The sequence below is a fragment of the Vombatus ursinus genome, unplaced genomic scaffold (assembly GCF_900497805.2).
Source record: "Vombatus ursinus unplaced genomic scaffold, bare-nosed wombat genome assembly UNPS02014779.1, whole genome shotgun sequence".
NCBI classification, from domain to species: domain Eukaryota; kingdom Metazoa; phylum Chordata; class Mammalia; order Diprotodontia; family Vombatidae; genus Vombatus; species Vombatus ursinus.
The window spans coordinates 49,782,013-49,806,343 of NW_020954557.1; positions in this window are offsets into that span (position 1 = coordinate 49,782,013).

A 24,331-nucleotide genomic window follows, 5' to 3' on the forward strand; every position below is an offset into this window, starting at 1 on the left:
TTTGAACATTTTTATTTTAAGATGCCTGTTGGATATCAAATTTGAGATGTCCAGGAAGCAGTTGTGCCATGAGCTTGGGGTTTAGCAAAGTGGATAAGGCTGGATTTATCGGTTTAGTGATTATCTGTATAGAGGTGATGATTCAACCCATGGGAGCTGACAAGGTACAGGCTTAGGATATGGCAATATGTAAACAGTGATAGGATGAGGGGGTAAGGGATTCAAAAGTTGAAGATAGATTAGAGTTGAGCTAGTTCGCCAAGAAATAAAAAAAAATAAGGAAGGGAAGGGAGTAGAGTCAAGAATGATGGCCTGGGAAAGAACTAAGGGGTAAAAGAAATAGAAATTTGGTGGGGACAAAGAATAGGTGACCTTGGATTAGATGATTGCTAAGGTCCATTCAAGCTCTGAGACAATAAATCCCTTCAATTCTCTTATTAGACACTATATGTCAATTAAGAAACACTCCTAAATGACTAACTTCTTTTCTCCAAAAGAGGATAGGATTTGGAATTAGGGGATTTGGGTTTGAATCATTGCTTAGGAATTTACTATTTATGTAGTTTGGAGTAAATTACTTAATCTCTCTGGGCCTCAGTTTCCTCATCTTTCAAATGAAATGATAGATAATCTCTGAAGTCCCTTCTGGTCCTACATCCATGATCCTTAACTTGAGTTGGCACCAGGCCCATCAGGAGTCAGAATTGTGGTGGTAGGGAAGGCGAAGGACAAGACATAAGGTTTGGTTAGATTGTAGAATTTCCACTAAATGAAAAGGTCCAATCAAGATACCGTACCTAGGAGGGCTACACTAAAATTGAATCTGAAATTTGAGGTCATCAGTCTAACAAAATGGCAGGACAGGGAAAGAATCAGTAAGGATTGATACATGGGGCATTCAGCCACCATAGTTTCTGTGAAGAAATTTTGAAGACATAAAAAAAAAAATCCTCACCAGTAGAACCCGAAGTCAGGATACATTTTGGCAGCTGGAGTTCCCATAAAGAAGACAGAGCTCAACTAGGTGAGATTCATTAGTAATAGTATCTACTCTGGGTGTGAAAGGGTTCATCCTGGAAAGAAAAGGTCTGGATTTGTTGAGAGTAGTCTGTTTCCCTCAGCCCTGGAATCCTCATCATCTTTGATTCAGTAATGCTTCTGGACAGAAATAGAAATCCAGGGATCAGGGATTCTTACAAGCTTTAAGCCTCCCATTCCTTGACAGTTAGTGTCCCAGAAAAAAATAAATTTACCTAATGGAATTCTGGTGTCCTGAATTACTTAACCTCACACTCAGAAGCATCTTTCTGTTACGTTGACTTTCCATATGATTAAGGTTTATACAAACAAAAAGGAGTAAAATAATTAGTGTCCTTATTGTGAAGAGTTCTTTAATGGAATTTTAAAAGCTCTGCTCTGTACCTCTTATTATTATTTTTGCCCATTCAGCGCCTCACATCTTAATTCTAAGATCAGTAATGGTAAGGCCTAGAAGTTGGCTCATTTTACTAGCACAGGATAGCAGCGATAGATGAATTTGTGCTCAACTCATTTTGAAACAATGGCTTAAAAGGAAATGTTCCTACTAAATGGTGTGACTTGAGTAGATGGAGATATTTGTTACTCTATTACTTCCCCAAAGCTAGCTGCACTGAGGAAAGTACCAGCAATTAAGTAGGAGGTAGGTTTTGGTTATTGAAGAAAACAAAGTGTTCATTAGAAAATTTTCTGAAAACAGTTTTTTTAAAAGTTTAATTTCTATTAGTTGAGCTTCTGACTTAGGAATGCAGCACAGTGGCTCCCTGGTGGTGGAAAGAGGAATCCCAGATATAGATATATATAACCACCTCTGTATATGTAACCATGATTAAATGGAGTCCAGGTTCTTCCCCACCATGCTTGCAGAGGCAGCCTGCCAGGGTTTTGCAGTACGGGCAAGTGGAAAATGAAATGATTCCAAAGTGTCTTGACATTAGGAAATCCTATTCAACTCTCAACAGACACCAGAACTACGGATGCGTCTACTGTCCATAGATAATAATTTAAGGTACTTAGACAAAGAAAGTCAAACCACAGAGAAAGACTGACTGACTAGTATAACTTTTATTTTTGACACACGTGGTCCTACTTTAAATGCTATTTATCACAACAATCCTGTAAGGAAGGCATTGAACAAGGATTCCAAGACAAGTTAAGGGACTTGACCAAATGTATACAACTTAGTAAACAGTAGAGCCAGTCATTATACCTAGTTTGAACTATGAATCCAATATTCTTCCTATATCATGCTAATTAAAAATGCTTTGGTTTGTTTAGAAAGAACTACTTAAATTAGAATATAGTGAAATATAGCTCAGCTTTTTATTACCCATTCTAATGGTAGCAAGAATAATGCAGATAAATGACAACCATATAACAAGTAAGTGGCATGCCTGACTTTAGCCAATTACTTTTGCCTCCAATCCCATATTTTTTGGCTAGAACTGCTAATGAGTGGTAAATCAAGTGGACAGGGTTTCTGTTCCTTTCTGTTCCCATAAAACAGTAAAAACAATAGGCAGATAAATGTGCCAAAAGGGAATAGCAGGAAGGGAAGGGGAAGAGTCGGAATCTGAACAACCAACCTTTTCAATTATTTGAAGCAGTATTTATAATACATTCACTCTATACCCGCTTTAGAGCAGCTTTTATTATTTTCCCTCATTTAGAAGAATGCAATGTTAGAAAGGAAATACAATGTTGGAAGGGAATCTAGAGATCATCTAGTCATTTTAGGGATGAGGAACCCGAGATTCAACAATGTTAAAAGACTTGTTAAAGTTATTCAGTTACTTAGTGGTTCTTTATCATAGAGAATCCCTCATATTCTAATCTTCCCTCCATTTCTCAACTTACTTCAATTCAACAAGTGTTGTTATCATAGTAAACACTTCTTAACCACTTTCTCTGTGACAGGCACTGTACTAAGCGCTGGGGATACAAAAAGAGACAAAAAGACAATCCCTGTCCTCTATGAGCTTACTGTCTAATGGAGGAGACCATGTGCAAACAAATACATACAATCAAGCTATATAGAGGAGAAACAGGAAATAATTAACAGAGGTAAAGCACTAGAAATAAAAGGGTTTGGGCAAAGGCTTCCTAACTGCCTACTATGTGCAAGGCTTTGTGCTTTTTCTGTTTTCCCTCAACCTTTTCTTTCTACCACTCCTCACTCATTAATCAAAACTCATATTGCTGTTCAAATAAGGGAGTTGAGGATATTGGCTAAACTTTATGAATAGATGGAAAAGAGGTCAAAGTCAGAGTTAGTCTCTCCCTAGCCTCAAAATATAGTTTTCAAGAGGATTTTTATTTGTATTTAATTGTACAGATTTTTTTTTAATGATGGTAGCAGTATAGCATGCAGTTGTCTCTGACCTCTTATTTTTTTTTTCATTACGAAGAATCATTTGCTTTAATGGAATTCTATATTATATGTGTTCTATTTTAATGTTGTTGCTTAATTTTTCAATACTGAAGATATAATAATATATCCATAAAATTTATAGAGAATAACAAAGAGAACTTCCAAGTGTAATGAACCCACTTTGTTGATACTTTTTAAATTCAAAATAAATGTGCTTTGGGTTTTTTGTTGCTTTGTTTTGTTGGTATTTCAGTCTGTTTCACAAAAAATGTTGTAGAATTTACTCACAGTTGACAATTGGATGGAATATATCTAAAAGGAAGTGATATCTTTAAAATGTTAAATAGGTTTATTTTTAATGAATTCTTATAGAAAATTGTGTGCTATTACTTACAAAGTTACATTGATAAATGGGGATAATATTTTCTCTGCAGTGGTCATCACAGCAGAATCAGTAATTTCCTCTATTATTTTTTGTTAGACATGCACTTTTGGTGACATTATAGTTCCCATAAAATGGTCTAGTAACTTACAATAGAGATTAAACTGAAGCAATATGTTACAGTTTTACTAAAAATGTTTCCTTGGACCTTACTTTCACATTATTATAGAGTCTTATAGCATTGTCCCTGTTTCTTTCTTTTATCTTATCATCCAAATAAGTTTCAGTTTTGTAACTTCAGTCTTCTTTCTATTGTCGTATGGACTCCTATTCTATATGGTCATTCTTAGTACTGAGAGCTAGGTTCAAGAGAGGCACAGCCTTCAGCATACATCTTCTGTGAGTGTCACAATAGACTACATATATTAACTTAATATGCAGGGGGCAGTTCTGTTTTCCCAAAGTGACCCATGAGGTTCCTGCATCCTATACTTCTATTCCTTTCTGCTCAGGAGACCATGTTGTGAGTACCTTCCAGAGACAAATGAGAAAATTCAGTCTAATCTTCAATATGTGGCCTTTAATGGGGAGAGGGGAATCTCTTTAAACTAAAAAGATTTGCCCATATCTTTATTTTTTTTTGTTTCTTATTTAATGTTACTCATTTGGATTCTTTAGCAGTTCCTGTAACTTTAAAAATTAATGAAAACATGCAGATGATCAAACAATTTGAAAGTAATTGGCCAATCCACTCCTTTTATCCTTTGCTGCCAGAATTATTTACAGGCATGTGATACTAATTAGAGAAATGTTTGCTGAAAATTCAAGAAAAAGGCAGTGCCACTTTTCCTTTTTCCTTAGATTTTGATGATCTCATTGATGGTGATCCCACTGTGCCATTTAAAGTGAAGTATGGCTTGAAGGTGATGCTGACAAAATTGATCACCTTCACGCCAAACCTTTAAGGAAGTCAATAGAACTGTGAGAGCTATGGGAGATGGGGATGTCCCCGGACCCCAAAGCAAAATTTTCAAAGGATGTATTCCTTGGATAGATGTCTATATAAGTTCTTCCTTAACAAGTAGGAATAACTTAAAATTCCATTAAATCACAGAATCATTGGGTCAGAGATTTAGAGTTGGGAATTTCCTCAGAGGAACCTTTCATTTTACAGATAAAGAAACTGAGATTCAGATATGTCACCAATATCATTGCCATTCTAATGTCAAGAAGTCAAGCAGTAGCAAGCAGCAAAAGTGGGATTATGACTTGAATCTTACAGTTCTTCATCTAACATAACAGTATTAGCCATGGGTTCCCAAAATTGCGAAGGGGCTTCTGGACATCAAATAGCAGGTAAAACATGATTTTTTTTCCCAGAATACCAGAAGAGAAAAATCATAAATGAAAAAAAAAATCCAATGTGTTAACAGGAGAGTTGGGCAAATTGGGTAGACGTGAATTCCTAGAGAAAAATGTAGGTCCTTAGACATTCTTGGAGACCTTGCTATATTTATTTGTTCAATAAGTATTTATTATGTGCCTACTATATACCAAATATCTTGCTAGGAGCTCAAGATAGAAACACAAAAATAAAACACTTCCTACCCTTAAGGAGTTTGCATTATTATTGGAGGGAAACATCAGGGGGGATTTGCCAAAATTGAGAGAACATTTTGAGACAGTTGCCAGGTCCTTTTCCCTTACAGAAGAAAAAAAAAATTAAAAAATAAATAAATAAATAAATATAAATTTATATATAAATATAAAAAATAAAAAATAAATAAAATAAATATAATAAAACAAACAAACAAACAAATAAATAAATAGATGTACCTGCAAGGACAGAATATTACTATATATGTACTTTACAATCTTTGTCTACTGAAAGATGTAACTGTAGTCCACTGTGCTGATTCCCACTCCTCTTCACAAATATCCTACAATCCCATTCTCTACACATCCCAGTGGGGATTGGTTTAGGATAGGAGTCAGAGGGAAGATACTGTAAAATAAAACAATGAGTTACTCCCAGGGTAAAGTTGGGAATGGAATTAATAAGGCCTGTGAACCTAGGCAGAATGGTTTTAAATGCCAAAAGCTGGGTGGAGTTTCCATAAGTTATAGTCACATTAATCTGGTTATCTTTAGAGGCAGTGCAAATTAGCTACAGTGCCTTGTAGTTATGAAGAGGACCATATCTGTGCCATGTTTGTTAATTTGGTAACTTTTCAAAACTGATCAGCACTGAGCTATCCCTGATGTAACTCAAGAAAAGTTGCCCTAAGAAGCCCACTTGAATCTTCAGTTACTTTATTATGGGAAAGCTGATTATAAAGAAAATTATGTTATTCTTTCTGATCCATTTTCCGTTGCAAAGGTTTTTAAGTAGAGTTGTGTAATAGATTTAGTCTGCTATTTATCTTCTCTGATATTTATGTTATCATATATACTCATTTGCCCACTAGAGATCTCCCATTGGTCTAAGAAACAATATGTCAGAATAGCAACTGGCCATTTAATGTTAAGTATGTCTTACAGATAACACTAATGAAATTGCTCTCATCTTTGCAGCAATCTTCAAGGAAGTCAGGAGAATAATGGGAGTGATGGAAAATAGGAATGCCCTTGGGCCCAAAAACATAATTTTCAAAGAGGGTGGAGCAGGATTAATGATTTCTGGCTTTCATTGCGGCCAGTATGGCCTTAGAAAAACTTAAAGCTGCTACACACATTGTAAGACCTCGGAAAATGGCAATCTTTTTAGTACTGAAGTGATATTTACTGCTACACAATTCTGTTGGTCTGGATAGGTGTGGAAAATAAATGATAGCAGAATATCCAATTTGATATTGTACAGTGAGATGGATGTGGAGTAACAAAAGAGGGTAGGCAGATGAAATGCTTTGGCATGGGACACAAGATGTGGCAAAGTTATTGAGTAGTAAGGAACCAAAAGGAGTGGAGATATCAGTTTATACCTTATCAACCAATCAGGAATGGTATAGTCCTCCACAAGCATTAGAACTGAGAAAATAATGAATAAGGTCAGTCGGTGCTGAGGAATTGTTAGTCAGATGAAGCCTGGAGTTATTATGATAAAATGACGAGAACAAACTCTTTCTTTTTTAATGGTTAGTTTTGGAGTCACACCTGAAACAGTTATACACAATTGGTGACTAAAACTTGAGTGGTTCCCAAGTATGTTAATGTGGCAACTTCAGCCATTAAGGAAAAGGGACTTCACAGGTCATTTCATTGAACCTTTTGGTTTTACAGATGAGGATACTGAGGCCCAATGAGATTAAGTGTCTCACTTAAGGATACATGAATGGCAGGCATCAGAAACAGGATTGGAACCCAAGTGCTCTGATGATTCAAGAGCAAGTAAGTGCTCTTTTGATTGTACCCTGCTACCTATTAAGAAATCATTCAGACTAGTTTATAAATTGCTGTCCAATGGGTTCAAGGTGAACATCAGTGCTGAGTCTCCCAGAATAGTGGCAGGAGGGGAGCTGACGAAAGGGTAGAGGACTGTCTGTGCACCACAGTCACCACTGAAGTCTTTGTGGTCAGGTTGGTCTTTGCGCATTGGTATGTCACTCAAGTCATGGGAGAAAAAGGGTTTTCAGACTCTTTCAGATTGCTGGGGCAGTTGACTACCTTTGATAAGGACCAGGAAGAAATAGGACAAATTTTGGATGCTGATGTTAGCATCCAAGATGAATATTAAGTAAAAATGTCGCACACTCTTAGCATGTAATCATGTATTCAATGAGATAGACTCCCTTTGTAAGAAAAAAAATTTGAATGTGTATGTCAGTGAGTTCCATACAATTCTCCATTTTTGGTTTGAAGAATTAGCATGTATATTCTCTTCTGGATGCCTAACTAGCCTTGCTAACTGCAAACTCTATTTTTTTAATCTCCTCCTTTGAATCTTTTAGGTACCTGTGCTGCTCTCAAGTCAAGATCCTAACTCATTTTTTTTTCTGCTTTCCCTTCCCATTTTAAAACTGAGAGACTGCATAATATCCTCCCCTAACTCCCCTGCCCCCAACCACCAAACAGCAGCTGGCAGAAGAAAGTGAAACATTTTCCTTTTTATTTCCCTTCTGGTCTATTTTCTACTCCCCTTTACTCTGCCCCAACCCTCATTTATCTCTCAAAGGTATTTTGTAAATCGATTGAGTGAATGATGTAAACAAAAATAATTCTGAAAGCTCTGACTACAGCTTTATGCCAGGTACATAGTAGGCACTTAATAAATGTTTGGATATATGTATTGCTCTGCCTATGCTGATATATTGCTTTGTTCATGATGCCATGCTGTGTCTAATGTATTTATCATTTATTACTGTGCCTGTAATTTATTATATTACCTATATTTGTGCATACTAGGCTGAACTCCTTGTGTAGGTAGTGACTGAGTCTTTCCCCAGCTTTAGCATTGTATTCTGCGCACAGTTTATGCTGCTTTTTTTTTTGGTGAGGCAATTGGGGTTAAGTGACTTGCCCAGGGTCACACAGCTGGTAAGTGTCAAGTGTCTGAGATTGGATTTGAACTCAGGTCCTCCTGACTTCAAGGCTGGAGCTCTATCCACTGTGCCATCTAGCTGCTCCTGCACAGTATATTCATAAAGGCCATTTTGTCCAGCTCTCATGGATAAGGAAACTGAGGCCCAGAGAATTTAAGTCAGGGTCAGAGGCTGTATTTGAACCCAGGTCCTCTAACTTGAGAGTCAGTACTTTCTACTGTACCATATTATCTCCCTAATACATGTTGATTGAATTTAATAATTCTGTTGATAATGCAATGCTTTGGCTTATTCCATTCCATTCAATTCAATAATCTCTAAACTGGCAATTAAGGAGATCATTTATTAGCTACCCATCCTTTCAAATGAAAGGTTACCTGTTTCCCCATTTCCAGGAGACAGGCAAAAACGAGCCAGTGGGGTGGAGCAGAAGAGGCTCATAGGTGTGGAAAGTGCTGCAGCTCTATGACCTGTGGGGATTAGGTAGGTGCTGTTGAGTCGGTGTGACTGGCCAAATTCAATTCTTTACTGAGAGCCTTTGAATGCAGCACTAGCTATTACTTACTAAACTGTGGTGGAATCAATCTAGTCAAGGGTAGTTTTAAATTCTTTAAAGTGTCCCAAATTCTAATTTAAGTGATAGGTTATATAAATCCTTATATCAATGCCCAACATGGGGGCGTAGTCTCAGTTGATTTTGTTTTTAAAACCAGCACACTTTTAATATGTGCTAATTAATTACCAGGCTATGTTCAGAAATAAAATTCCCATAGGTTCTTTCAGGGAAAAACCCCCAAGGTGGAAGGTTTTCCTCACCTTGTTTATCCAATATTCAGCTTATCTATTTTTAGCATATTTTTACTTCATTTCCCCCCTCTGGACAGGATCAAGGAGTTGGAAAGTACATTATAATGAATTTCTCCAATCAACCCACTCCCACTACTACTTTTCTAAAGGATATTAACAAACTAGGCTGCCAAAAGTCACAGAGCTTGTTCTCTTGGTAGAATGATGACTGTACAAAGATACCAATCTGCTGGGTAAAGTCCCTGATTAACAACTTTCTGAAACTGAATGCAAATTATCAAACTGCATGCGGAAATGTATGTATATGTATGTATGTATGTATATATATATATAATATATATACATGTGTATATGTATGTGCATATATTCATATATACATGCACAGATATACACTTTTTAAAATGCATGTGTACTTCCCATTTCCTATGTCTTCTAGATATTGCAAAACTCTGTGTGTATTGCAGTGAGTTCTTAGAACTGTGTCTGCCAAATTCCTCAAACTGAAAGTCCTTTAAGAAGTGATAAATTGGTATTTTTATTCCAAACTCATGCAACTATTTGGGGTCTTCATTATGGGCCTCAGCGTAATAGATTAGAATAGGATGGAGCCTTAAAGGTGATCTGGTCAATCCGTTTTACAGACAAGGAACTTGAGAGCAAGACAGGTCAAATGACTTGTCCAAGTTTCCCCAGTTAGTAAATTTTAGAGCTAGAGTTCAAACCCAAGTTTTTAGAATACTTCCAAGGCTCAAGTGAATTCTGAGAGTAAATGCTCAGAATTCATGGGTAGAAGTGAGAGTACCTGGAATGATAAGGGAAGTATAGAACTAAGATAGGAGGCATTTCTTTCATTCTTCCCTGGGTGGCTTCTCTCCATGGTCTACTACATTGAAGATGTCCAACTGATGTTCTTCAAACCACAGATCTGAGCATGTCACTCTCTATTCAGGAGGCTTCATTGCTTCCCGTTGCCTCTAAGATAAGGTAAAATCTCTGTTTGGTACTTAAAGCTCTCTCTCATCTGGCTCCAGACATTTTTTTTCAGGTTTAGTCCACTTCATAATCCCACGGTTAACTGCTGTTACCCACATACAAGATTCTGGCCATGCTTTCTTTCCACACTTCTATTTCTTGGAATCTTTAGCTCTATTCAAGGCTCAAATCAAGAGTCATCTCCTATAAGAGAACTTTCCTGATTTCCACACCTCAAAATTGTTAGTGTTTCCTTCCCCTACTTCCAACTAAGCCTTATAACTTTGCATTGTATTTACTTACCTGTGTATGTATTAGTAGCCTGTAGAAGAAATTTAAGCTCCTTTGCAAAGAAGGATGGTTCTCATTTTTGTATCTGTATCTCCATTGCTTAGCATGGTGCTTGACACTTGGTAGGTGCTTGATAAATACTTGGTGAAGTGAATGTTTCTTAGGTAAAGCATCTCAGAATCAGTTTTAGTCTGGGCATGAACATTTCCGGTACTCAGTGGACTCATGTAAAATTAAACCTTTCAAATGTTATATAAGAATGTAAATAGTATGTAAAGGGAAAAACTAAGGCCAGAGATTTAAGCCACTACCAAAGATCAGATTATAAATCAAGAGAAGATCCTGGAATTCATTGCTCTGCTACTTCACTATTTTACTTAGTGGCCTCCCATTTCTTCTTAAAAATTAAAGCCATTGAAGCTTTGGTGTTTCCTGGTTATTTCAGATTCATCAAAGAATCACCAAGAAAGGGATGAATGAAACTCCTTTCATGTATGATTATAAGCTCAGTAGATATGCTGGATATTTAATTGATTCTAAAAATGAAAAACATTCTCCTTTTGCTAAAACATAAAGGAAGCCAGGTAAAGACCTACCAGATGAGAGGTTCTATTGACTCCATGATTGTGAATTTCATGAATACAAATCAGGATTAAAATTGCATACCAGCTCTTAATTTGAACATACTTGCCTGAGATTGGCCAAGAATAAGCAGAAACTAGTGTTATCTATCTAGACAAAAAAAATTCCCAATAATCAGCCACCATTGAAAAGACACATTTTGTGTTGACCCTTGTTTCAAACAATTCAAAATAACTTTATGCAGTTTGGGCTTACTTTAAAAAAAAAATAGAAGGGGCATATTTGGCAGTTTTGAATGGGAACAAAACCCTAGTTACTTAAAAACAAAATAATAACAGCAATGCATTTGCAACCTTGGTGAACTGTTAAGTGCTACTACATTTTTATTATACCCATGTATATGCTTCCCAAAATACTAAGAACAATAATTAGAAAGGACTGGCTCATTTAGTTTTATGTTTCTGAGAGGATAATTGTTTCTACAGCAGTTGGCTGCATAGGAAAGGTTTACAGAGGATCATGGGTTTAAAGCTAGAAAGGATCTCAGAGACCACTTAGTCAACCCCCTCATTTTACAGATGAGAAAACCGAAGTTCCCTGAGATGAAGTGACTTGCCCAAATTTCACACAGTTAACAGGCATTAATAGCAGGATTTGAACCCAGGTCTTTTGATTCAAGAAGCAGCACTCTTTCTACTTTATCACACTGTCAAACAAACAAAAAAAAAAGAGTAGAGAACAACTTCTTTTTTTCTTCACCATTAATGAGGCAGGTCTCAAGTAATTATATCCAAGCTTGGAAATTAGACAGTACTGACAGGAGGGGAAAAAAATCATCTCTAAGGATCAAACAATCATTTATTTATTTATTTGCTTATTAAGCATCTACTGGGTTCCAGCCATGTAAACATATGACTGTTTCTGGTGTTTCAAAAGTCTACTTAACTGAAGTTTAGAAATGTTTCCATCATGTTGAAATGGGGAATTGATCAATGAGGGGCCAGTTCTGGAAAGATAGGTAATCAGGTTGAACTTGCTTCTGGGTGTGTTTGATAACACAGAATGAAGGAGCCCTGCTCTGATTCACGGAATCAATGCTATTTCATGATTATTTCCCATTGACTCCCTGCATGATAAAGAAAAGACTTTTAAGTAACTGTGAAGCTAAAACTGAGTGTGTATACAAAAGGTAGCTGCAGGCAAATCAGTCTCTTTGTTCAGTGTGGATCAACTAGATATATATTACTTTGTGACCCTTGAATACGTGGTCCTTTGGTCCTGTGTGTCTGTTCTTTGACTAAGTGGTGTTCGAGGTGTAATGGACCCCTGAGTCTCACCAGTGGTCCAGTGAAAGGAGGCCACAGCAGAGTTGGTAGTTGTAGGTGAATCAGGTGAGGAACCACCGCAGCCAGAAGGAATGATCCGTGGGATCCAGCAGAGGATAACCTTGACAAGTAAGATAACTGCATCCTGCAAGCAAAGGAGCAACTTTGTCTATTAGTGATGTTGAATTTGGAAATGAATACGGTAGGGCAAATACTTTTTAGTAACTGCTTTAATTTTGAGCCCACTATCCCCAGGGACTGAAGCAATAGAAGAAAAAAGTGTGCCCCTGGCTTGGGAGGATGTGTTTATACTTCTGATTTTGCTCTGTCTTAGTAAACATCCCTTTGTAAAAGCTAATTGACGTTAATTGCTTATTGATGATCTTGAGGCAATATTAACTGGTTAAATTGATAGTTGTGTGCTAATCACTGGCATTGATGATACTTAGAACACATTAACTCACTATTGATTGGGGAAATACACTGGACAGGGGAATTATGTCAACACCTTTATTAGGATCACCCCAATCCCCTAGGGTTAGCCTTACAGCCCTGAGCAGGAGAAATAGCCACTCTCTGGGGATCCAACTTGTCAATGCAATGAGAGTTGTGGCAAGGTCCCCCAAGATATGTATACATCCCCCCACACACACATACACACACACACATGTGTCACAATGCATTAGTAGAATGAGATAAATGCTCATTCTGAAATACGTGTATCTATAGGGCAAGGATATTCTAAATCAGTCAACTACCATTTATTTAGTGCTAATAGGGGAGACAACATGCAGACAATTATGCACAAAAAAGATACAGGCAGGATAAATTAGAGTTACTTTCAAAAGACGGGCACTATGATTAAGGAGGACTGGGAGAGGATTCTTGCAGAAAGTGGAACTTGAAGGAAGCCAGGGAAGCTAGAAGGCAGAGGTGAAGGGGGGAGTGTTCTGAGCATGGAGGACAGCCAGTAAAAATGCTCAGAGGCAGGAGATGGAGGGTCCTGTGTCTCCCAACTTAGAAGGGGAAACATTTCTGTGATGCTAACATAGTATAGTAGAAAGAACATTGGACTTGAAGGGAGTGAGGGAAAGGAATAAGCATTTATTCAATGTCTACTTAAACATTTATTAAATGCTTACTAATTTCTTTATAAATATTATCTCATTTGATGTTCACAACAATCCTGGAGGTAAGTGCTATTGTTACCCCCTTTTTATAACTGAGGAAACTGAGGCACACAGCAGTTAAATGACTTGCCCAAGGTCCCACAGTTAGTAAATGTCTGAGGCTCAACTTGGAGTGACATAATACCTTAATTAGAATTCTTGTTCTGAAACTTATTATTTGTGAACCAGGGAAAATCACATAACAGATATGGGCCTCAGTTTCCTCATACCATAAAATGATAATAATAATACTAATACTACTTTACCAAACAGGGTTATTATTATTTATATGGCTCTATAAAGTACTCAATGAATGTGAGTTTTAATTATCAGTAACATTTTATTGAGTCACTACTTAAAACTTTGGAGAAGGCTAATAATAAAGTTAAAGGTAGAAAAGTCAAAGGAACTTAAGGGCCTGGAGATGTTTCTTTTCATTTTATATGCCTAAAGAGGTAGAGCTCAGAGATCAGGTGCTATCACTCCTTCCCTTTCTTCTTGGAGATTGTGGGCTGCTCCCTCACACCTTTAGGCAAATGGCTGAAAGCTAGTGCAATACTCTATTATTCCATTTTGCCCATCTCCGCAAAAAAGGAGGGAGAAGATATTGTTAAAAAAGGACATTTAAATGTAGACAATATGGTGAAGTTGAAAGAAACTTGTGTGCTAGTTGTGGGTCCAACAGTAACTTGCTGTGTGACCTTGGCCAAGGTACTTTACATAGGGCTCAGTTTCTTCTTTTAAAATGAAGGGAGTCTCATTGTTGGTGGAGTTGTGAACTGATCCAACCATTCTGGAGAGCAATTTGGAACTATGCCGAAAGAGCTATAAAACTGTGCATACCCTTTGATCCAGCAATACCACTACTAGGTCTGTATCCCAAGGAGATCATAAAAAAGGGAAAAGGACTCTCATGTGCAAAAATATTTATAGCAGTTCTTTTTGTAGTGGCAAAGAATTGGAAATTGAGGGGTTGCCCAACAATTGGGGAATGGCTGAACAAGTTGTGGTATATGAATGTAATGCAATATCATTGTTCCATAAGAAATGTTGAGCAGGCAGATTTCAGAAAAACCTGGAAAGACTTACATGAACTCATGCTGAGTGAAGTAAGCAGAGCCAGGAGAACATTATACACAGTAACAGCAACATTGTGCGATGATCAACTGTGATAGACTTAGCTCTTCTCAGCAATGCAATGATCTAAGACAATTCCAAAAGACTCATGGTGAAAAATGCTATCCACATTCAGAGAAAGAGCTATGGAGTCTGAATGCAGATGGAAGCATACTATTTTCTCTCTCTTTATTTTTTCTTTCATGTGGTTTTTCCCTTTTGTTCTTATTCTTCTTTCACAACATAACTAATGTGGAAATATATTTAATATGATTGTACATGTACAGCCTATATCAGATTGTATGGGGAGGGGAAAATTTTAGAATTCAAAATCTTATAAAAGTGAATGTTGAAAACTTTGTTAATTCAATGGATTGAGTGCAACCAGTTGGGAGGTCTCCAGTTGACTGCCTCAGAGCCCTATTCTGTTCTTTTTCCTAAGTATTTATGACTTGGACTCATTGCTGTTATACTTCTCAAATCTGTAGATGACAAAATTGGGAGAGATAACTAACCCAATGGATATCAATATCAGAATCTAAAAAGTTCCCAACAGTTTAGAAAAACAGGGTGAAATCTAGTATGATAAAAATGTATAATTAAAATGGCGACAAATGTAAAGTTTTTTAGTTGAATTGGAAAATTTAACTACACAAGTACAGAATAGAGGAGGCCTGTCCAGACCATAGTTTATATGAAAAGGTTTAGCTGTTTATATGAAATGCAAGCTCAGTGAGAGTCTGCAGTGTGATAATATCCAAAAAAACTACCATTCTAGGCCTCATAAATTAGGGTATAGTATACACTAGAGGTGAGGCCACAGTCCTGCTATACTCTGCAATAGCCAGACCATACCTTCAGTGTTATGTTTAACTACTGTTGGTGGTGGTGGTGGTGGGGAGCACTGACAAACTGGAGCATGTTCAGAGTTATAATTATACTGGCTGCCTTTTGAACATCTCAAATTATATGTCCTATAGGCATCTCAAATCCAAAGTCCAAAACAACTCATTATTTTACCCCCCAAACTCCTTCCTTTTCCCAAATTCTCTACTACTGTCAAGAGTTATCACCATTCTCCCAGTCATCTATGCTCACAATCCCTTTATCATCCTCAACTGTTCACTCTCTCTCACTATAAATATCCAATCTACTGCCAAATCTTGGCAACACTATCTCTCATACACATCCTCTTCCCTTCGCTCACATAGCTACCACACTAATGCATGCCCTCATCACTTCTCACTTAAATTATTAGAATAGACTCCTAATCTCTCCATACCTTAAGTTTCCCTACAAGTTTTCTTAAAGTGCGGGTCTGACCATGCCATGATCTTTCCCATTCTCCCCAGCACCTTCTGTAGGATAAACTCCATTAGCTCCACACTACTAAAGGAGCAACTATAAGGCTCTTTATTTGGTATTTAAGACATTTTACTATCAAATCCATTCCTACATTTCCAGTCTTTATACACTTTACTTCCTGGATACTCAACAAGGAAGGCAGTTAGGTGGTCTGGAGTCAGAAAGACCTGAGTTCAAATCTGGTTTCAGACACTAACTAGATGTGTGACCCTGGGCAGGTCCCTTAACCATGTTTGCCTCAGTTTCCTCATCTTTAAAATGAGCTAGAGAAGGAAATGGCAAACCACTCCAGTATCTTTGCCAAGAAAACCCCATGCACAGCATTGGTGTGTTATGTTCCACAGAATCTAAAGAAGCAGACATGACTGAAGGACTGAACAACAGCATACTCTATCAGGCAGCTACATGGGGTTATTTTTTGTTTCCTGCATACATCACTCTATTTCCCTCTCTATGCCTTTTCATTGATTGTCTTCTCTGTCTACAATGCTCTCCCTTCTCACCGCTGCTTCTTAGTTTCCTTGGCTTTCTTTAACACACAGCTCAAATCCTATCTCCATCAGTAGGCTTTCCCAGTCCTTACCAGAGCCTAGGGCTTTTTTTTTCTTTGAGATTACCTCCCACTTTGAATATATCCTGAATGTAGCTAGTGATTTACATTTTGTTTCTCTCATTAGAATGTGAGCTGCTAGAGGGAAACTACCATCTCCTTCCCCCCCACTCCTTTTTTTTTTTTTTGGTATACTCACTTCTCAGAACAGTGGCTTATACACACTAAGCATTTTATAATGCTATTTGATTTATTGACTTCTTACTGGACTTATAGAGTCATAGGCTTGATGACCACTTGTCAGCAATGATGCCAAGAAGATCCGTGCTCTCGTAACAAATGGACTAGCTAAGGTCTCCTCCAGCTCTGAGATTCTGTGACTAGATCACAGGAACATAGAGGTAGATGTAGAAAGAGACTCAGAGGCCATCTGGTCCAAAGCTGTCATTTCACATATGAGAAAATGAAACCTAGTAAGATTAATCGATTTGCACAAGGTCACCTAAGTGTTAAATATTAAAGGTGGTATTTGAACCCAGGTCCTCTGACTTCAAAACCACCATTCTTTCCACTAAACTATTGCACCTTCCCATTGATCTCCAGCTTCGTGATTCTAAGACATCATAGAATCTCAAAATTCTGCTTCATGAAACAAAGTACTCCATCTCTACTGCATTTAAGGACCCACTTGGTCAAAAATAAATTATAGAAGATACAGAAATAAACGGGCTTAAGTTTTTGTTGAAAATGAATATCACTTTTTGTTCTCCACATATCATTATAATCTTCATCCTGGGCTAAAAAGAAACAACTATTGAGAACAAATGTATTTCTTAGATTTTAAACAGAATGAAATATGCCAAAAGAACATGTATAGCATTCCTTTCAGGGACTATTGGAAATAATAGAATTTACAATGGATTTTTTTCATATTTTTGACTGTTATCCTGGGAATACATACCATATTTTGATGCAAAAATTAGTTATTCATATTTTGTTAGACATAAATTCTAGCTGTCTGATGTTTACAATGATAATCAACATTTGGGCATTATCTACCTATAAAAATTGAGTGAGCTGTTAAATACAAATCTCAGTGATAGAAGTAACTATTAAAATAATACAAGAAAAAAGCCACTCACTTCATATACCTGGGTATTCAACCTAAACGATTCGAATAATAATGTAAATCTCTTCACATTGAGGAGACAGCCACCAGCATAGTTGAAAAGCAGGCTTACTCACTTTCAAAAACCACATCTATCGATGCCATTCCCTAAACCAACTTTACAGTCTCATTTATCTTTATTACCTTCCCCATTCCAGTGCTTACTTAGTAGGTACTTAACAAATATTAAGTGAATGAATGACTGAATTAAATGAAGTATATTCACACAATATATACATGAATGCATTTATCCACAATACATATATACGTTTATGCACATGTAGATGTATGTGTGTTGATATGTGTGTGCGCTTCTGATCTAGAAATGGTAAATCATTTTTGTCAAAATGTGTTAGTGCTTAAGTCCTACTGAGAACTTGTAGCTAAGAACTTCTTTTCACAATGATATTACTCCAAACACTCAAAATCTTTCACCTTTCATGTTACAGGAGTCATTGAATTCACCTCATTCCTTCAGAGACTTGGGATGCATAAGGTTTATCTATGTTTCTGGATTAAGTTCATAAATTGTAGGTTGCATTAATTTACATAGAATATTTTCCCCCATCAAAAAAAGAGTTGATTAAAATATAATAGTCCAAGTGCGAAACATAGTGTCATTTTTTATTTTTCAAGCCAGGATGTTAATCTCTAATTATCTTTACTATGGAATAGCCTTTTGTACTCATCTTTTACAAGCAAAACAACCCAGCCCATCATACTTCACTATGTCAGAAGTCTGGCTGACGGCACAAAACAAACAAAAGGGAACTAACCAACAGAGAATAGAGACTATTTGGGAATAATAATTCCAGGAAAAATTAAAAAAAATTCTTGATGTGGCAACTGTGTCTCCTTCTTTAGTCTTGGCCAGCTAACTCCATTAAAGGATATTTTATAAACATGCCTATGTAGTAAAACTGCATAATACCAATAAGCATGTCAAGGGATAATGAATTTTAGCTGGAAAGGTACATAGAGGATATGAGAAGGTTACAGGAGGTACATATAGGATATTTTCAAAGAGGTATATGAGAGGAGAGTGAGAAATAACTAATGAGCTGCTCTTATGTGCCATTGGTATCAATACCATGTCACAACCTAGTAGAAGACCGCCAGAAGAGTGAGTGGACCTCCTATAAAGGATCTATGGTAGAGTATGAACATGAGTAGCATAGGATGAGAAGCCATAGATAACCTATGATATGTGCCATGTAATTGTAGAATAACTGAATTGGAAGGGATCTCAGTGGGTATGTAGTCTAACTTTTCCCTGAACAAAAGTCCTTTTCTAACGTGCCCAACAAATGGCCTTTGCTTAGAGAAATCCAGACAGGGAGACCCCATTGTCTTTTGACAAAACCCATTCCACTTCTCTATAGCTCTGGATTTAAGGGAGAATTTCCCTATAGCAAACCTAAATTTGTTTGTTTGTTTTAAACTTTCCACTTGGTCTTTCTTCTGCATTTGAGCAGGAAATATCTAATTTCTCTTCCATGTGACAGACATTCAAATATACTTGCAAATACCAATCATGTCTTCTTCCCGACAAAATTTATCTTCTCCAGTCTAAACACCCTGTTGAGTTCCTTCAAATGATCTTTATATAATATCCTGTTATAATAGTTTACTTGTAGTAAGCCTATGACATTGTAAAATGGTCCTGCAGTTTCCCTCCTCTGTTGTTTTAGGGAGTTTATAGAAGATGAAAAATAAGCAGTACCCTGACAATCTGAGCCTCCAGTTAGAACAATTTCTAACATTGACACAGAGGTTAGGCTCTCTCCTGTAATTTTATATCAATCTTTAATTAACCCTTAACCTCAAAGAGGCTGGAGAAAAATTCAGGTTCCCTGAATCCTTTGGGTAAAGAAGCAACAAATTCAGGAAGTGTCAGTTTGTTCTTTTCAACAAGCATTGTTTATCTGCCAAGAACTATGCCAGAAATTTTAAAGGAATAAAAAGTAGTCTCTGGTTCATGAGATGCAGTCATGTGGAAGTGGAAAGAAGGCTGGATTTGGAGTCTGAGAACTTTAGAAGAGTCACTTTTTCTCTTTGCTTCAGTTTTCTATATCTGTAAAATGAAGGGATTGGATTAAATGATCACTGAAAGGAGTATCAATATGAAAAAGATCATAGATCTATCTAAGTATCAGAGCAAAATGAGGTATAGTCTTTAATTAAAATCTTACTCAATTGCCCATGATATGGCAATGATCTTGGTTCTTGAAGACACTGCCAGGATAATATAAGTTCTAGCTGGTCAATCCAAGCTGGAAAGCATCTGAGTATAGACCCAGAAAAAGACTGCATATGTACCTTGTGAGGACAAGTCTTACTAAGTACATTGGCAAGGAGATGATGAATTTTTTCAGCCACAGCAACTGATGAACTGATAAATGTCTACCAAGGCATGAAAGGGCAATATTCTGCATTAGTAGAAGGAGTATCCACACCAATGAAATCACAGAACTTTGAAGTATTGAAATAATGAGGTATGAAATTTACTGGGGACCCACTTCACTCAGTATTAAGCGTATCCTCTATTAAATATTTTATGAGCTGCATGCAAATTTCTTGCTATAAACCAGTTTTCTCTGCTTGAAATTATTGGAGTAATTGCTTCCTTTTCAATGCCATTTCAAGATTTTTTTTATCTACAAAATAAAACACAATTTTATTGGCCAAATCCTAATCTTATGATTGATGCATCTTTGAGAAAGAAGGCCTTAGTCAGATTCATAAGTCTGGACCCAAGAAATAGGACAGCATCATGTGACAGGAGAGCCTCTCTGACAACAAAGGCAGACATAACACAACAAGCAAACTTATGTTGAGAAAGAAAATGTGCAAATGACTAAGATATAATGGAGGATTTCTATAGGTAATATCATTTAGCTTTTATTTATTATAGACAGGCTGAATATGAGAGACCTTTGGAAAAGGGAAAAACACAATTGTAGAGAAAAAAGTCCAAATCATAATCAATCAATTAGCTCTTATTTGTTAAGACCCTGCTATGTATCAGGCACTACACTAGGCACTGGGGATATAAAGTGAGAAGTTGAAGGGAAAAGAGAAGTGTCCTCCAGTAATAGCAGGCAATACTGTCTCCTAGCCAACCTTAATAAGTTAAGTTTTCTATCAGGGAGAAGTAAGAAGAGTATGTATTCCAGATATGGAAAATATAAGCATGATAGAATTATATCTTAATATCTTATTCCATACTTTTTGGATTTTTTCCCCTCAAATGCTTTTTTTTCTGTTTTATATAGTAATGCTGCTAATAGTTTTCCATTATCCATCTGAATAAAGTTTTGTAAGTGAGTATGGGTATGGATGAGTATAGACTTTAAGCCACTGTTTTTCTTGGCTGTCATGTTTTGTAATCTTGAGTAAGGGATTAGGGACTTGCCCTCTGTGATAATTTCTGGTTCTTTTGCATTCCTCACTGGAGAGGTTATTCTAATAAACTTTTCTTAAATATGAAAAAAAGAACTAGGTGAGAACAAAGCTAGGCTTTATCAGAAAACTTGGTGTTTGCAACTTTTGGGGGCCAAGGAGTTAACTTTATTTAAGAGATCTGTTCTTCAGAGAAATTCCAGATTAAAGTTTTTGTAAAATGCTACAGAAAGAGATCTGAACTGGAAACCAAGAGATTTGGATCCTTGTCCCAGCTTAGCTCTTATTTGTTGTATAACCTTAGGCAAGTAATGTAACTTTCCTGGGCCTCAGCTTCCTCATCTGTAAATATCAAGGCATTAGCCTAGATGAGGACTAAAATTTTATTCAGACTTTGAAATCTTATAATTTCAGAGTAAATACACACCTAGTTTAGTAAAAAAAAAAGTCCATAATAGAACAGAATAAATCTGATATTGGTAAGTATTAGAAAACATCATTTGCCTTATATGTCACAATATGAATAATAAGCCAACAGTGAATAATGGAGAATTGACTTTGTTTTACCATATCACTCTATTTAAAAGATGATATAGGGAATTTGGTATCAGACTCAAAATGCCATTTTTTCTAAAAAAAAAAAAAAAAAAGCTCTATAATGATAATTTTTATCCTAGCCAAAATATCATGAGGATCTTGTTTCACAGAATAAAATATATGCTAAGAAGGAGCAATCTTGGCTTCTTAAAAGAAAAGGCCTTTTCAAATAATTTAGATACAATTCTTCCTTTAAAAGAAAAATGAGAGCTTTATAAAAAAAAAAGATCAAGGGCTTGAGTTCTATTGTCCCAAATTTCTTGGTTTTTCCTTTAAGAAACTAATGAAACAATATATCATGGCCATTAATTGCATTTCTTAATGTTTTGGTTTTGATACAAAATATCTTGGGATATCCCACCCCTTCTCCTTTTTAAAAAATTCATAACGGAATAGGACACATGGTTTCCAGTAATGAAGTCTTTGTATAAATCATTTAAATTAACTATGGTTTAGAAAGACTCCATAAATCAGTTGGACTTTTCCAAGAAATTAGATTAAAGATTAAAGATAGGGTAATTTAGTTCCTTCAGGCCTGGGAAAGGCAGATTATTTAAAAGGGAGAGCTCAGTTCAAAACCAGCCTATTTTGTTTCTTGTTTAGAATGGTTAGATAGGATCATAGATCCTGCTGAAGGAAATAAGCTTTGACTTTAAAATGGCAGGAACAGGTTAATAATGGCTTATTACTACTCTCATATACTCATATAATATACATATTATAAATTCTCATAATCATAATTTAAATTTCCCCCCCAAAACTCCTTTCTTTTTGCTTATCACCTTCCACAGAGTTCACCTAGGAATGATTTATTGTTTGTATTTTGTCCTTATTTTTCTGGTTAGTCAGAGACAGACATCTTCATGCCTTCCATTTCCCATTTTCATAATATCTTTTCCCCCTGGTGATATCAGAGCACTTCAAATCACTAAGCTCAATTCTCCCATAATTGAAAAGCATTGACTTCATCCCTTCAAGATCACAAGGGAGAAAGGGGTCATAAACCAAGACATTTATGACCCCTTTGCTCCACACAACTCTATGCGCATGAACCTGTCCTTCAATTTATGAGACCATCAAGTGAAATGAAACTCATTGATCCCCCTTATATAGGGAAAGGAACGTGAAACTTTTGCCCTTTATTCCAGGAGGAACTGAGAATCCTACAATCCTAACACTACCTTCTAGTCATCTCTACCTTCATGCCCCAACAGCATCTCAAATTCAACATATTCAAAATGTAATTCATTATATTCCCCTTGAAATTAACCCTTGTTCATAACTTACCCATTTTTGTCAGAAGGCACCATTATCCTTCCCAGTTATGAACCCAGCTTCATAAACTTTAATGTTACCTTCAACTTTCCATTCTGTCTAACCATTTCAAACCCATATCTGATCCATTGACAATTATCATCAATCTCACATCCACAACCTATGTCCAATCAGCCCTCAGTCATCTTTTTGACTCACACAGTTTCTGTACTGGTTTAGGCCTTTAATTTCTCTTACTTGGACTAACAATATAGCCTCCTAATTGGTCTTTCTACCTCCAGCTCTTTCTTTTCCACTCCATCCTCCACACAGCTTCTGAAACAGTATTCCTAAAGCACAAGTCTGCTCATATCTCTCCTCAGCTCATGAGATCATTATTGCCCCTAGGACAGAATACAAAGTTTGGCATTTAAAGACATAGGCAATCTGTTTGGCAATTTAAGATGTATACAATCTGAATCTGCCATCTTGTAGCAATTGCTTGTATCATTGTCTATAGAGTGGGTGTATGAGCAAAGCTTTTCAATTTCAGGTTATTGAATAGTTTTATTTCAATATTTTTTGAAATTGAAATATTTATTTCAATAATTTGTTCACTATTTCAATATTCAATATTCAAAATATTGAAAATTTTATCTTTGGTGATTGCCTTTATTCCTTGTTTGATTAAGGGCTCTCCTCCTAGCCATAGCTAAAAAAGGTACTTGATCTGGTTCTCTTCTATTTGGCTCTTAAGGTGTGGTTCTGTTAGTCCAGGTATCCATTTTGAGTTTCTTGTCGTAAATGGTGTAAGTTGTTGTTCTTAACCTAATTTCTGCCAAACTGCTTTCCAATTTTCCCAGCAATTCTTGTCAAATAGGGAGTTCTTCCTCAAGTAATTTATATTCTCATATATTAAACATTGTGTTATTGAATTTATTTGTTTCTGATTGTTCCTTATTTAGCCTGTTTCACTGATTTATCTGCAGTTTATGTATACACACATACACCCACAGAGAGACAGACAGACAGACAGACACATCCACAGCAGAATAAATCTAATGTTGATAAGTCTTAGAAAGCCACATTTATCTGGGGTAAGTCACAGTATGAATAAGCCAACACTGAATAATGGTGACTTATTTTTGATTTACCTTGTAATTCTATTAAATAGATGATAAATAAAATATGATATTAGGGCTCCAAATGCTAGTTTAAAAAAAAGCACTAGAATGATAATTTTCATCTTAGCCAAAATATCATGAGAATACTCACAAATCACCATAATATATATTCAATATATGTATATGTGTACATATGCGTATATATATACGTGTAGATTTATATATACATATATACTCTATACAGACATCTTTTGCATTTACTTATATGTGCACATGTTGT